Source organism: Cupressus sempervirens, chromosome 7, assembly GCF_028749045.1.
Source record: "Cupressus sempervirens isolate cs-2001-9-10 chromosome 7, ASM2874904v1, whole genome shotgun sequence".
NCBI lineage: Eukaryota > Viridiplantae > Streptophyta > Pinopsida > Cupressales > Cupressaceae > Cupressus > Cupressus sempervirens.
Window position 1 is genome coordinate 108,704,243 of NC_143124.1, and position 16,283 is coordinate 108,720,525.

The 16,283-nt window shown below is 35.3% G+C and overlaps 1 pseudogene; it reads right to left on the reverse strand.

Moving 5' to 3' along the window:
- Positions 1-5,849: 5,849 nt before the first annotated feature.
- Positions 5,850-9,553, reverse strand: LOC149545727 (alpha-dioxygenase 1-like; annotated as a pseudogene).
- Between the last annotated feature and the right edge of the window lie 6,730 nt (positions 9,554-16,283).

Sequence of the window (16,283 nt, forward strand, 5' to 3'; positions counted from 1 at the left end):
GACTCAAAATTAATGGGCAATTTAATTGTCAAGAGAGTAGAGGATACTCCAAATGAAGAGGCAACAGAGTTAAATGTTGAAACAACTACTCTCACTTTAGCCACTACTAGGATAGAGAAAAGATATGTACTAGAGTTACAAGAAAAATATGAACAAGTGTTAGATGCCTATAATAAGGATGTCCAAAAGAGGATTGAGCTTGAAAATAAAATGATAGGACGTAAGGGATTGTCTAGTAGGATCAGGATTTTTTATACTTCTCGTCCTCCAATACCACCTTTCAATACCATCCAATTATGTAATTTCTTGATACCCCATAAGAACCCCAACTCTACATAGTTGAGGAACTAGAAGATGAAAGTACAAAATTATATTCAATGCATGTAGAATTAAACATTAAGCATGAAGATAGAATCAAAGATATAATCTTGTATCTTGTGGACAATGTTGGTGTTGGGACTCAAAACTAAAGCCCCGATTTTGAGTACCATTGAAAAATTAAGCCCTACAAATGCTTCTTGATGCATATGTACCTAGCTGTTCATTTGAAGCCTAAGAGGTGTTTAATGTTTCTAACACCTTCCATTTAGTGTGTCTATGTGTTTCATGAAGTTAAATTTCCATTCCAAGTCATTCCGTGAAGTCCCATTTTGAGCAATTGTCAAATCTACATTTTCACCTAAGTGTCAAACAATGACAAGAGGCTATGTTTGCAATTGAATATCTCGCACCCAATAATGTTTCATGAATTTTTTCTTTGGGAGTACTTATTTTCCATACTATAGAATCTATGTTTCTAATTTTGAGTCATTTTGAATCCATTTGACTAGGTTATGAATCCCTCAAATTTGGTCATTTATTGATGTCATGCTGATGCAATTAGTTCTAAATTCTGGAAGGCCATGTTTCACTTACCATAACTTTGACCTAGTTGACCTAAATGCTAAAATTCCTTTTGTGTTGCATTTTGGAGGTCAAAAAATTTCTATGTTTCAATTTTGAGTTTATGATGAATCCATTTGATCAGTTTTTGAATGCGATTCCAATGCAACTTGTAACTTTTAACTAGTGTCAAGAAGTGCAGATTTGTCAGTACCCCTGTTTGTGATGTTATAACTTGAAGTTCGTGATAAGTGAGATCAAATGGATTGTACCACTATGTTTTATCTAAAAATACTTTGAGTGTGCCAAATTAAAAATTTTGACGAATCCATCTGTACACTTTCCCAGGTCCATTCCATTTGCGAAAATTGCTTTTCAGTCAAGTATTTCTAGTCTGCAAATTTGAGCAGCCCACTTTGACCGCTTGCCAAATGTGCCTAATTATTCATCATGAGACCAAATTGCATATTTATACTCTCCTCATGATAGTGAACTAACACCACAATTTTTGTCTTCTCAAGTGTCATTTTACCTAGTTTTTAGAGCCTATTCTGAATGCAATTTATTATTTTCTAACATGTTTTCTTGCAAGTAATTCTGAAAGGGAAACTTTGACAGTCAATATCTTTTGAATGGGAATACTTCATGAGACAAAATTTGACAAGGTGCAACAGTCTAGAACAAAGAATCAATATGTTCAATTTTAGAGCTCGGTCAAGTGTTTGGGTCAGTTTTTAAAGCTGGTTAAAGGACCTCCTGGCACAAAGTCAACATGTTGCAATAAAGTGATAAAATGAGTTTTTATGATAGAGTAGTGCTTGAATGTATTTCCAGTGGTTGATTTTGATTTGTATCAGATGACATAAGGATCATTTTAAAAGTTCAGTTGTTTGAAAATGATTTTTTTTTTAGCTGGTCCCACTTTGGGGCCCGACTATTTCTATTAGATTAATGAGGCATTGGAATTTTAAAATGTTTTAAAGGGTGAGAAAAGAAGTCATAATGATTTTGAATCTTTGATTCTTGTGAACTTGGGATAATATAAATGGCATTTTCACCTTGTTAAAGATAAGGTTGAATTATGGGCAACCTATTCGTGACACTTAAATGAGCATTGCCAAGGATGTACTCTTGAAGCAAATTTAAATAATTATATTATTGAATTTTAAAGATAATTCAAGTGCAATAAGAGGACTTCCTATTAAAGCATTACTTCTAGTATGATTAAGTCATTTCCTTGAGGTTGATCAAATTGCTTATGTGTTCAACATAGAGTTTTTCATTTGTTTTAAGTAATGAGTGGGATCTAACCTAATCTCGGTGTCCTCAAATTAGAGAGATTTGATATTCTTCTGGGAATAATATGGTGAAGTTCTTCTGAGTAGTATCTTATACTGAGATAAAAAGAGAGCAGAAGTGGTGTAAAGGAAGGAGACAATGTCATCTGGTGTTGGCTTTCTAAATGCTGAGCTATCCTAGAAGATTTCCCTATTTGGGCTGAAATTATGGGTTGTGATTGGTATAATTGTTGGTGCATTTATTGTCATAATACTAATTCTATTATTATTATGACTTGCTTCTTGAAGAAGATCAAGCAGTGTTCTAGAAAATGTACCAACGACCCAGATCCCAAAGGTCTTAAAGGATATTAAGAAAGTCAAGGTTGAGAGGGTAGGGGTAGTAAATTTGTCTCTGAGTGATGTTGTTATTCTTACCATTGACAAGTCCAGTGATAGAGAATTAGAAAAGGTTTAGTCTATGTTGGTATAAGGAGATCTATTGATATGGATAGTCACAACCATAACAACTCTATCTTTCAATAGGAGATTGGAGGAAATTCACTTTCAGGAGATGAGGGAAACTCAGGCACATTCACACTTTATAGAACTTCATCTTCCCATGCAATCAATCCAGCTTCACCATTGAGTGGTTTGGCCAAAGTTTCATATCTTGGATGGGGTCATTGGTTTACACTTACGGACCTTGAAGTTGCCACAAATTGCTTTGCAAAGACAAAAAAAAGGCGAAGGACCCCCAAAGAAAAACACAAAGTGAGAAATGATAATGGTGATATTAATGCCCAACACCAACAAGAAATCCTTTTTGTTATTACAAATGTAGAAGAAATCCTTTCTGTTATTAGAAATGTAGATGCAAGCTCCTCAAAGGAGTCTTCATTGCCTATCTTGGAAATATTGGGCACTCCAGATGAAGGTGATTTGAGTGGAATGGATAAAACAGATAACGTTTTGGGCATAATTGGACTAGAAATAGAGGATGGGGATGTAAGCCGTTAAGATTGGGACAAGGATAGTTTAGAAATGCAACAAGATATGGAAGCCAACTTTAGTGGACCTGTCTTAGTTTCAATGCATAGTGCTTGAATGGCCAGAAAATAGAGGCACACATTGAATGATAGCTCATCAACATGCTCAAAAGATTCTCTTGCATTTGTGGCAATAATTGGCTCCTACAAGGGTAATTCTTCAAAAAAGTGTGAATTATTGTCAACCAAAGGAAAAAATAAAAGCAACAATGAACGGTATGACACAAATAGTGGCTTGAGCAGAGAATACTAGAGAAGGGAGCAAAGATGTTTTGCAAAGCAAAAGGAAGCATGCAAGCCGCAGGGGAGCACAACATTGTAAGGAGATGTCCACACAAAAGGACAAAGGGTAGACCACATAACAGTTTAAGAGAAAAAGCTGCAAGTCTAAAAAACACAACCATGCACAAAGTAGAAGCTGCTGAAGGTAGGTTACAAAGCTCACGCATGAGAGAAACTAGGGGCCATCCATGACTTCTTAAATAAGGAGATCCACATGTTTTGAAAAGTAGAAGGAAGGAACTAGTGGAAGATGGGAAAAATAGTGGAAGGCAAAAGAAAAAACCACACATTGATGCATGCATAGAAAAGAGGGACCCTGAAATGTTTAAAGAACTTGCATAAGCTTATGAGGTGCTTAGTGATCTTGAGAAGTGAGAAATTTATGATCAAAATGGAGAGGAAACACTTAAAGAAGGAATGGGTAGGGTGGTGTCCATGACCCATTTGACATTTTCCAATCCTTCTTTGGTGGAAGTTTTGCAAGTGGAATCTACAGAGGAGGCCGTAGGTAGCACAAGTCAAAGGAGGTGTTTCAAAACCTTTATCCCACATTGCTCCCATAGTGGAATTTTAGCCTATTTAAGTACTTCTCCACTCATATGACTACATGTCTAAAATATGGTTCCTTTTAAAAGGAAAGCCTCACATGCAACGACACCCACTTGGGTTAACAGTGAAGACAAATTGACACATGGATGACAGGTGGACTATGCAAATGACAAAGTTTTGACCTAGTATGCTGCTGCGATGACATGGAATCTGAGTGCCTAGATGATGCCATGTGGATGATCCTATAGTAGGCACACTAGTACATTTGAGGTCATTTTTTGACCATTATTGGTAAAAAATTTCGACCAACTTTCAACAAAATTCGACCAACCCATTGGTCGTAAATTTTCTCGTCGAAATTTTGACCAAAATTTGGTTGGTCAAAAATTGTGTGTTACCATGGTGGAATTTGCACCCAGATGTTGGTCAAAATTTTGACCAATGCTTGAGGGTTTTCAACCAAGCATTGGTCAAAATTTTGACCAATGTTGGTAGAAAACTGCACAACATTGGTCAAAATTTTGACCAATGCTTGGTAGAAAACCCTCAACCATTGGTCAAAATTTTGACCAATGCTTGGTCGAATTGTTTATAGAGAAATCAAAAGTTATGAGATGATCAATCAAGAGGAAATAGTTGAGAACTTAGAGTGACACAATTTTTACATGATCATATAAAATGAAATGGGCGTGCGAGTAGAAAGAAACTAGAAAGACATTGTGTACAGATGAAGGCATGAAATGGATGGTTTTGGAGCACTTAGCATAGACACTCAGCATTCGATACCATTTGATCTTGAATGTTGATATGTACTGAATTCTGAGTGTCTAAGCTGAGTGCTCCAAAACCATCCATTTCATGCCTTCATCTGTACACAATGTCTTTCTAGTTTCTTTCTACTCGCACACCCATTTCATTTCATATGACATCTGAAAATTGTGTCAGTCTAAGCTCTCAACTATTTCCTCTTGATTGATCATCTCATAACTGCTGATTTCTCTAACATGATAAGTTTTCTCCTGACATGTCACCTGCTAATATAGTGATTAATAGTAAATACTATGATTTATCTCGATCCTAGTTTTAGAATTGGCTATGGTATTGTTATTATTTTGAGCCATTTTGTTAAAGACTATATCTCTTGAAATAGTGGCATGTACTCGACAACCTATCCATCATGTATTTGAGATACAATAACCTTCACATAAATATAAGTTTCTTCTTATCATCTCTAGAGAAAAATATAAGACAACTCGGGACTCAAAAATACTGAATGTAAGCTAGAACCATACACAGTGTTGTCATCATGAAAAAAATAGATCAAGTAACCATCCTCCTCCTCCAGATCTAACCCATAATCCATGGCTATAAATATTGCCTCAGAACCAAATCTTCCAGGCCGAAAGTCAAAAACCCTTAGCACATTGCTTCCAACTTCAATCTGAAACTTTCCTGCCTCAAGTTCTGCTTGAAGATCAAACTTTACGAGTCCCTTGACCTTCGCTACTAAATCTAGTGTAGTACCATACACATAACAATGTTGTCTACATGCATTTTCAATCATAAAGTAGAATTAGATATTTCCCAATCAAACTAACCAACCTATGTAGGATAATCATAAAATTGATAATAGTAATACAAACTTATCCACTACTAGCTGTAAAAGAGACTTCAAATCATAAAAGATGCTTCAAATCATTGTGTAAGCAACACTTGTAAATCATTAAAATTTAATTTATTTTCTTGGGTTTTTTAAGACTATTGATTTAGGAGATACCATGGAGATACCATGTCAATGGTTTCTTTATCATCAGTAAGGTTTCGCCATTCCAATGAAGCCGCTTAGTAGAGAACTCCTAGTATGACCAAATATGTCCTTCAATTTTTTACCTAGCAATCTATAGCTCACACCCATACCATCATATATATGAATCAATCCACTTCTATAGAATTAGTAACGCTAGACTTCATGGTTCATAACAATCAAACAATTTTTTCTTGGAAACATGTGAGAGTGAAAATTTAACTATATATTTGTGCTCTATAATTGATGGATACTTTTATGACATTTATTTAAAGTCTTTCTTAAGCTTCAAGCACTATTTTTTATTAATGAAGATGACATACCAATTTGCATGCATGGCAACAAGGAGAGTGTCTATTTTGAGTAGCTCAATTGTCCAGTCAATGGTGTGGATATTTGCAATAATTGCTAAAGTTACTAATCTTGTATGGTGATATAGTTCTTCATCATCCAAATGAGGCTAGTTGTCCTACAAGTTCTTATAAATGATTAAATCTAATTCAGCAACTAAGATATAAATGATCATTCTTAAATATTATACATTAAGAAAAAAATTAAGCTTAGAAAAATAAGTCAATTTTAAGTATTTATTAGTCTAAGAATCAAGTCTTAGTGTGTGATGTTTAAGCCGTTCAGATATTAAAGAAATAAACCACAGTTCACTCGTACTCTAGTTTGTCTGTAAAATTTAGTGGAAATATTTTAAAAGGATGAGAATTTTAGGAATTTGTAGGTGTGGTGATGATATATCCAATGAGATCCCTTTTCACCACCCTCTCCATCACCAGGATGTCCCTCAAGTTCTTTGACCCTTTGTCTATATATAGTGAGGAGAGTGTTGGCATAACAACTATATCCCGATGAGATCCCTTTCTACTACAAATATGATGAAAAAAATAAAATTACCTTAAGCATGTTGCAAATATCATTGTGCTCTTTAATGAATAAGGCTTGGAGTACTGACAACCCAACCCATGGATTGGGCACATCTCCGGAGACAACAACTCCATTATTCAAGTGAAGAAGAAGGCCATCTTTGCCCAATTTTAACTTGCCATCTTTGAATGTTCTCAACTTTGTCTACTACTCAAAATTGTTCCCATATACTTCACTCGCATCCCTGCAAATGTACTCATTGTAGATCACAAAGAAAAAGAATGTCTAAATCAATCCTTGAATTCAGATAAAATAGTTAACCCGATCTATCATTTTGACTCATTTTTGGATAGAATAGTATACCCATTTCAAAAATTGAATTATTTCCAACTGAATACAGTTTTCTTACCACCAGGGGGTTCTTGTATTAAGGTATCCCTTTTTTATATCATAAAAACTAGTAGGGACTTCTTTAGATTCAAAAAAATTGAATGCCTTAAGTGGGAATTGTTGTGCAACTACTTATGGGGCAGTTAACTTTGTCTGCAAAAAGCTCTTTATGTGAGAAACATTCATATATTGAGAATACATGAAACATAAAAACAAAAAAAGTTTATTTCATTGGTTATCTTTAAACATCACATACTAAAAATAAATTCAAACTTGAAAACAAAAACCTTCAACTATTTAAAAATGAAGTATTTGTGTGATGTCTAAGCCACCCATGTCTTGCCTGTTTAGTGTCTTCAACATGATCAACCCAGTCATGAATCATAAACTGAATCCATGAAGCAACAAGCATGTTAAATTTTTTGTCCGTGACAAAAAACTTCTTCCTTGCAAGAAGCTTAGTAGCAACTACAATGGGATTTGGCCTCATAAGCTGTTTACACATCAAGAACATACCATTTAGATTTTATGTCTAGAAATTTGAAGGAAATTGTAGATAAACTAGATTTCAAAAGGCTTGGAGTGCACCCCTTGGAGATATTCTTTTTTAGCAAAGAAGAATATGATGAAATTATTGTTGGAAGAATTATTTTTTAGGAAAAAGAGATGCACTAAGTTGACAATTATTTTTCAATTAAAGCAATATGTTTTAGTTTTTTCTAGTGAAATGGATTGAATTGAAATTAGTTTACTAGAAATCAAGTTTTGTTTTCACTAAATTAGTGGGGAAGAGTTACATTTTTTTAAAAATCTTAACAAATCTTCAATATTCAAGTTACAACAAATCAAAACATCCAACTCAAAAATATCAGAGTGGGAGCCAATTAAAAATTGTCTAAAATTCTATAGTTCAATGTGTTCAAATTGGAGTAGACTAGAATGGGTGAGCTTCTGGGAAGTCCCCATGCTTCACCTCTGTGAGAATCACCTAGATCTAATGAGAGCTAAGTGTTCCTTTCATTTTCATGAGATATGGGTTCATGTGAACCACTACTCAAGTAACATGAGCTAATGAGTTTGACTCAAAAAACTACACAGTTGAATTCTAATAATAATAACACAATTTGGCTAGCTATGGTAAATATCTCCTACTTATCAATTGATGAGCTCAAGGGGCTTTCTAATGAATTGTTCATAAGGCACAAACTTGGTGAAGGTTTTGCAAATGGAGTTGTAGGTAGAGTGAGTTTAACCATGGAGGAAACTTCATAGTTTAGCACGTTCGAGTTGGAGTAGTAGTACTAGGATGGTGACCTCTTAGGAAGTACTAGTGCTTCAACTTTGTAAACATCACCTACATCTAATGAGTTCTAAGTGTTCCATTCATTTTCATGAGAGAAGATAGGTTCATGTGAACTACTATCTATGAAATGTGAGTCAATAAATTTGACTCAAAAAACTACTCAATTCAATCCTAACTACCTCCTATAAAAGTGTTTATCTCTATTATTTATACTATTTTTAAAGGTCAATATTTATTCCCTATAGAAAACTATGTTCTAACAAATTATATCAAAGTTGGGTAATGGGTTCCAAGCCTATTAAGGAAAGGGAGACTTGGGAGCATAAAAGGGGTATGTCTTTTTTCTTTCTAGGAACTACTATTTGTGGAGCAAGGGGTTGTTTCCAGAGCTCTTAGAAGGACTCAACAATTCTAAAGGGTCCAAGTCTTCTTGAATACAAGAATCAAAGAATAAGAAAAGATAAGGTCAGAATCATGCCCAAGGCAATTGAAATAGACTACACTCCTAATTGTAATGGAATATACTGCCTCTATCTGTCAAACAAATAAATTTGAGACTATGTGGATTTAAATAAAAACACAAACATTTTTTTTTGCAAAAAAAAGGTAAAATGCTATTTAAATAATAATTGATAAGTTTTGATAATCACCTCATCTTTCTGAGGAGAAGGTAGGATGATTCTTCCAAGGAAAGTGCCTTCACTCTCAACTTCTTGATCAAATTTTTCATTGTACTTTCCATCTGCTGTTCTATATGGATAATCTACTAGATTATATCTCACATCCACTGGTGTTGATCCCACATTTAATAGATTATAACGCTGGTGCAATGTTCTCCTTATCTCCAGATACACCAGTCCAAGAAATAATGGCAATTTATGCCATGCAAACACCTTGTCCACAAAGTGTATAATCTAAAAATGAAAAAATAGTTAGTCAATTAATCAACTCCTCCTCCCACAGAAGGAAAATCTGTACCAAGAAAATTGCTGCAATTTTGAAAGTTGTTTAAAAATTGCTATGGGCATACAAGAATGAGGATTTTGTCTATGAATCTCATTATGGAATAGACTGAATATAAATTCTTGTCAAGCACTTTGCAAGTGGGTAAAATAGCCTGCAACAATCTTAACAAAGCCATAGAACATATATTAAATAATCAAATACAATTATAAGCTAAAAATTCCAATTTAGTATACACTCGAAAGAGAGATGCAACATTTATAGGCAAGGGAAACTGTTGCGTGTGTCTATTTCTTTGTGGTGTAATTTGTTGCATGTTTCATTATAATTTTTTCTTGGTCAAAAGAAATCATTTAGAAGATACCATGTAGATGATTTCCTTTGAGTGATTTCATTATGATTTCAAAATGGGATGTAAATAGACCTTCAACCAAGACAAAATTAATTTACATAATGTAGGCCCCATACAAAAAAAATGGGTATATAATAATCTTCTAATAAATTTGTATTGGCCCTTATTATTACAAATGATACGATGACTATAAAATAAAATGATATGCAAAATTGCATTGTGCTTTAAGATAGGTCCTTGAAAATAAAAGGGCATTTCTCAGAAAGAGAACATAACAGGAAGAACACAGAGCCATATGAATCTGCTAATAATGTACTACGCTGCAAACAAAATAACCTGAAAAAAAGGTACAAATCCATTTTCTAAAAGTTGAATAATTTCTCAATTTCTTACAATTCAGTACCAAACATTCAATTTTGAACAATGAATGTTTGACCAAAAGAAAAGTACCCAGGTAGAACACCCTCATCAACCATGGTTTATCGAGTGGATGTATATTACTTTCTAATGTTGGACTTACTAATTATAGTTACATTTTATTTGTATTATTTCTAGCCTCGAGTGTCAAGGGTATGTATAAATTTGAATAATAATTAAAAAGCCAATAAGAAAGCCAAAATTCCATGAATCATCCAATGGCAATTCAACAACACACATTTGAACCACATAAAAATGATCCTAGCACAAATAACACTCAAAATCCATAGTTTAGAGAGTAAATGTAAATTTCATTTTTAATGTGTTGTTTATAGGATAAGTCTCACTTCAAGGTTAATCAAAGGGGTAGAAATCATTGCTTAACAACCATGAAATACCCCTACTCCTACACCTACTAAGTTCCAAAGTCTTTTTCTCCACTTTAGATAGCCATAATTGGTTTCCATCATCAAATATTAAGATGGAGAAAAGTATGAAATCATCATACCTTTCTAGTGCGACATCCATCAGAATAAGGAAAATTATAAACCACCACTATTCTCCACAGCCCAATCATCTTTGAATTCTCCGAAGTAGCAATTTTTCTTAAGAATGATTTTGTTGTCTCATCAACAAACATAAGGCAGAATTCCCTTTTAGCTATCTTGCTAATGTTTTTAGGCTATTGTATCTCATCATAGTTGCCTGCCATAACAAATCTAAAGAATAAGCCATGGAGAACATCTATGAAAAGAGTTCACTGGATTTCAATACAAAAAGTAATAGATTATGATATTTATGTTAAGGAAACAAACCAAATACAGCTGAAGCAACAACAATCCCATGGTAGTGGTTCATATTGTTAGATTAGGTGAAAAACTAATCTCCCAAGAACACCTGCATGCATAACCCTATCACATGGATGAAGCAAAGAACAGAGGCAAGGAAAAATCAAGGAGGCCAAAAAGCCAGATCCATCTTATGGACATGCAAAGAGCAATATCACATATAATCCAATAAGTGAATGTTTAAAATACAAAGAGGTGAATCCTTATAAAGGAATCACGAAACCCGAAAAGGAAAACTAAAGCCTAAAAAAGCTAGGGTTGCACAATATAATTAATAAAATATTAATTATATGCACCTACAAGATAGCTTAAGAAAACTAGAGTAATAGGCAACTTAATTAATTAAATCAAAGTGATTTAATTAATAAGTTAGAACAAATAATTACTCTAACACCCCCCCTTAAGCGAAGCTTGGGAGGAAGCTAACCTAGCACAGCTATGAAAGAGAATTGGGTCCCGGCAACAAGGCCTGATCAGGTACCCAATCACAACAAAATCTCTATAAAGAGGAGAAATAGAGAAAACCACATGTGAAAAACCCTACTCCAAAAAGAGATAGAAAAGAATGTTCCAGAAGAAGTAACAAAGAGATCAGAAGAGAATCATTGAAGCATGAAGAACTGCAAAACTCTGTCAAAATGTTGATTTGCAGAACCTCCATGGAAATAAAAGGCACGAACCATCAACCAAAGGAACTTCCATGGAAATAGAAGGCACAAACCATCAACCAAAGAAGCATAGAACAACAATATAGCCTCCCCTTAAGGCAGGTGAGGTGACAGGCAGCTGAAAAGATGGGCCAAGAATCTCCTACAACACAGGAGCCAAACACATCGAGAGTGAGGTACAAAACACCAATAAAGGCACGTTTCATCAACACTGCATGAGGAATTAGAGAAAGAGGGCCTATAAGCAACAAACAACTATCCCCCCCATGGCACTTTATAAAATAGTGCGAGTACAACGAATCACAATGATGAAAAGGATCCCAAAATGCAAGAGTGGCACTTTATCTCAGTGCGTTGCATAAAGATGCTTACAATGAATATCAACAATGATAAAAAAAAAACATAAGGCTGAAACAACAGAAGGTAGAGCCCAAAACGAAGCAATTGAAGCAACAAAATTGATCTTCAGACCTAAAACAAACAGAATATCCACCAGAATGCTAAAATGCAAAAGACTGAATAAGATGTGTCTGGGAAAAAATCTAGAACAAAAACTAGCATCACTAGAAAGAGCACAGAAAGAGCTTTCCAGGGATATAAAGAAGTCCAAAATCGGAGATTGGATGCTTGAGATATGCCTCCCGGAGTACAAAATAGAACATCCAGCTTTGACTACCAAAATAGGCAACCAAACTGCATCAAAACCCAAAAAAACCTATACGAGCATCTCCGTCTTGGAACTAGCTTTTTGGCGCATTTTTCGGATTGAAAAAATACGTCCATATGCTCAAGTTACGGAGAAAAAACCTCCAGGGCCTCTGAAAATGCAAAATTATTTTTTTTAATAAAAATAATAATTAAAAAACAAAAAACTCTAAAAAAAAATCACCACCGCTGGTGGAGCGGTGGTCGGGCGGTGGGAGGGAGGAGAGCTGCCGCGGGGCGGAGCTGCGACGGCGGCCGCTGGCGGACCGCCAGCAGTAACTGCTAGCGGTGGCCGTCAGCGGTGACCGCTAGCGGCTCCACTGTGGTTATTAACCGTCGTGGCTAAAAAAACACCGCAGTGTAATTTTTTTTGCATTTTTTTATTTTGACGCCTCGTACTACATGCAGGGGGCTGTACGGCCCTGTCGGACAAATTTTTTTGCCTCCCAGACCAACGGTGTCCAAAAAGGACAAATTTTATATGGACTTTGACTGCAAATGGCCTTCCGGATCCAATGGAAGCATCCGTTTGAGCCCAAAGTGCCCCAAATTTTTTTTCTTTTTTGCAATAAGTGCAAAAAAGTTATCCGTATGGCTTCCCACTGCTCTGAAAAACATAGCTTCTGAAGTGCTTCAACAAACCACGAACAACGAGCAAAAACCTTGCTCTGATACCATGTAAGAATCTGAAAAGATTAATAACCTAGAAAACTAGTGCAAAGAGTAAATATCTAAACTATGAATGAAAATGATACAAAATCAAAATAGCATCATAGAGTTAGTCTCCAAGAGAGTAATGCAAATGCTGGAAGCAAAATAGCATTAAGAGGATGCAAAAATAAGAGATACAAATACAAGCTAGGTAGCATGCTTATATAGGCTAGGAAGAAGGAGGAGGTGGCAACACCAACCAATGAGGAGCAACCATCTATCAGACTAAAGATAGCAAAGTATCTTCCTAAGATAGCTAATGGATGCTCACATGTAGGAAGGTGACACCTCACAACCATTCACCTAATAAGACATGCTTTATTAACCTAAGTGAGATTATTAAAAGTGTAGGAAAAACCTAGCAAAATAGGAAAAATAAAAAAACTACACTAACAGCCCCCCATAAGCGAAGCTTAGGTGGATGTAGAAATGGGTCCCGACAACAAGGCCTGATCAGGTACCCAATACAAGAAAAAGAACTAGATGAAGGAAACTAAGCCTCCAATCTAGGAAATGTCCCAAAGAGAGGAACAAAAAAGAGCATGAAGCATCTCTGAAGCATGAAGCTGCAAACTCTGTCAAAATGCTGATCTGTAGAACCTCCATAGAAATAGAAGGCATGAACCATCAACCAAAGAAGCATAGAACAACAAGTGAACCCCCCCATAATGTTGAACAGGGAGAGGGGTGACAGGAACACTAAAATGCAATGCCAAAAACATCTGCAAGAAGAAGAATCGGGAACACCAATAGTGCAATAGAAGTACAAGCACATGATAAAGGGCGGTGTCACCGACACACTGCATGGGCTAATGTCGTGGAAGAAAAATTCACTTGACAAAGGTGGATGAACACAAAATGGCAAAACATCATAACCCCCCATGGCACTTTATAACTAAGTGCGAGTACAGACAAACACAAGGTGTACAAGATCCTAGATATGCAAAAGTAGGCACTTTATCTCAGTGCATTTATAGAAAGAGGAATGCAATAGAATAGAAGCATACAATGCTCAGAAGTCAGAAAGAAGAGTGAGCCAAAAGAACAGAAGAAGAGATTCCAGGACATGTAGAATCCAAGTAATCCACCAGAGTGTGAAAGTGCAAAACTCAGAGGAGAAAGAACCTAGAGTAGAATCTGGATAAAAGATCTCTGTAACTGAATAACTCATAGAACCATCTTTCCAATGATATCTGGCAAGCCTAGAAAAGAGTCTGAATGAGCGAGATATGGCTCCCAGAAGGAAAAATAGAACATCTAGCTTTGACTGCCAAAATAGGCAACCAGACTCTAGTAAAAATCAAAAACACTTGTACCATTATCTCCATCTCAGAACCAACTTTTTGATGCATTTTTTGGATCAAAAAAATACGTTCGTATGCTCAAGTTACAGAATAAAAACCGACAGGGCCTCCTCATGAAGAGCATATGCTAAAAGTTAAACTTGGGCACAATAATCAAGGAAACATATAGTACCACTGCGATCTACTCAAAAAATTATGCACTTTCAAAAAAAGAATTGCCTCAATACGAGGTCGTATGAGAAAGTTATGATCCTCCGAAGTTTCCAAAACGAGAACTGTGCACAGTCACGACTGAGAATTTGCAATTTCTGAAGAATTCATGCATGAAAATCAAAAAATAACTCCACTAGTGGATAGAGCACAAAAAAATAGCCAAGTTCATAATAAGAATCATCAAAATCAGAGTCGGTATGAGCAAAAATGAGACATTTGAAAACTGCATTCAAATCTGTGGCTGCCAATAGAGAGGGGTATGGCTGTAGCTTTGCATGCTCGATTCTAAAAAATATACAGCTTGCGTGCAAAATCTAAAAGATACCCAGATGGTTTTTCAGGGCTTTGAACAAAACCCAGAAAGCATTTTTCTTGCTGATGAACAAAAAATGTTGCTATAGTGTAAATCAGACGCCTTTAACAGAAAAAAATGGCTCCAAAAATCAAAAAACGGCCCCAGCAACCAAAATATGACATGCAAATGCTGGATCAACTTCTTAAGTCCATCAATGGCATGTTGGAACCTGCAAAACTGATTGAAAACTCCAAATATGCAAGTTGCTTGTTAGATTTGAGATTGAAACCCTAGAGAAAAACTGTTTTTGTCAAAACTTTTTTGATTCTCAGGATCATCCAAAGATGCAAGAGAAGAGCATACTTCATTTTTCAAAAAACTACAATAAAGTTTATTTCCCCCCCGCCCGAATCTCTCAAATAAGGAAACTAAAATCTACTCTTGCACATAGAAAAGCTCTGATACCATGTTAGATTAGGTGAAAAACTAATCTCCCTAGAACACCTGCATGCATAACCCTGTCACATGGATGAAGCAAAGAACAGAGGCAAGGAAAAATCAAGGAGGCCAAAAAGCCAGATCCATCTTATGGACATGCAAAGAGCAATATCACATATAATCCAATAAGTGAATGTTTAAAATACAAAGAGGTGAATCCTTATAAAGGAATCACGAAACCCGAAAAGGGAAACTAAAGCCTAAAAAAGCTAGGGTTGCACAATATAATTAATAAAATATTAATTATATACACCTACAAGATAGCTTAAGAAAACTAGAGTAATAGGCAACTTAATTAATTAAATCAAAGTGATTTAATTAATAAGTTAGAACAAATAATTACTCTAACACATATCAATAATATCTTCTCTCTCAAAGTTGAACCTAGTTGCATTACCTGGTGTAGATCCTTTCACAAAACTGAAAATATTATCAATGGAAAAAGATTCATATCTATCATTCCAATGACTTTAGTAATATGTCTCAAATTTGGTATGTAAAAATTTTCCATTACATGCTAATGCAAATACTTGAAAAACATCACTTGTCAAATACCAAGTATAAAATAGAAACTGACCCCCAATGCACATGCATAGACACCTACACATTAAAATAATCATCTCTCTACTTTAATGTTGGATAACCACCAAAATAAGAACCACTATTGCCTTGTGTTGGCACAAAAGATGCCACTTTGGTAACATATGTCAATTTCTTAACAAGGGTAGTAGAAGGAATAGCAGGCATAGGCTTTGCTGCCTCCTCAATAGGCAGATAAAAAACTGGGCATGCTATAAGAAAAATGTCATAAGAAGCATCCAACAAGTAAGATTGGAAGTCTATGCCAATTCAATCAGATAAAAGTTGATGAAAAAATGTTTTCTTTTCTTAAGCTTA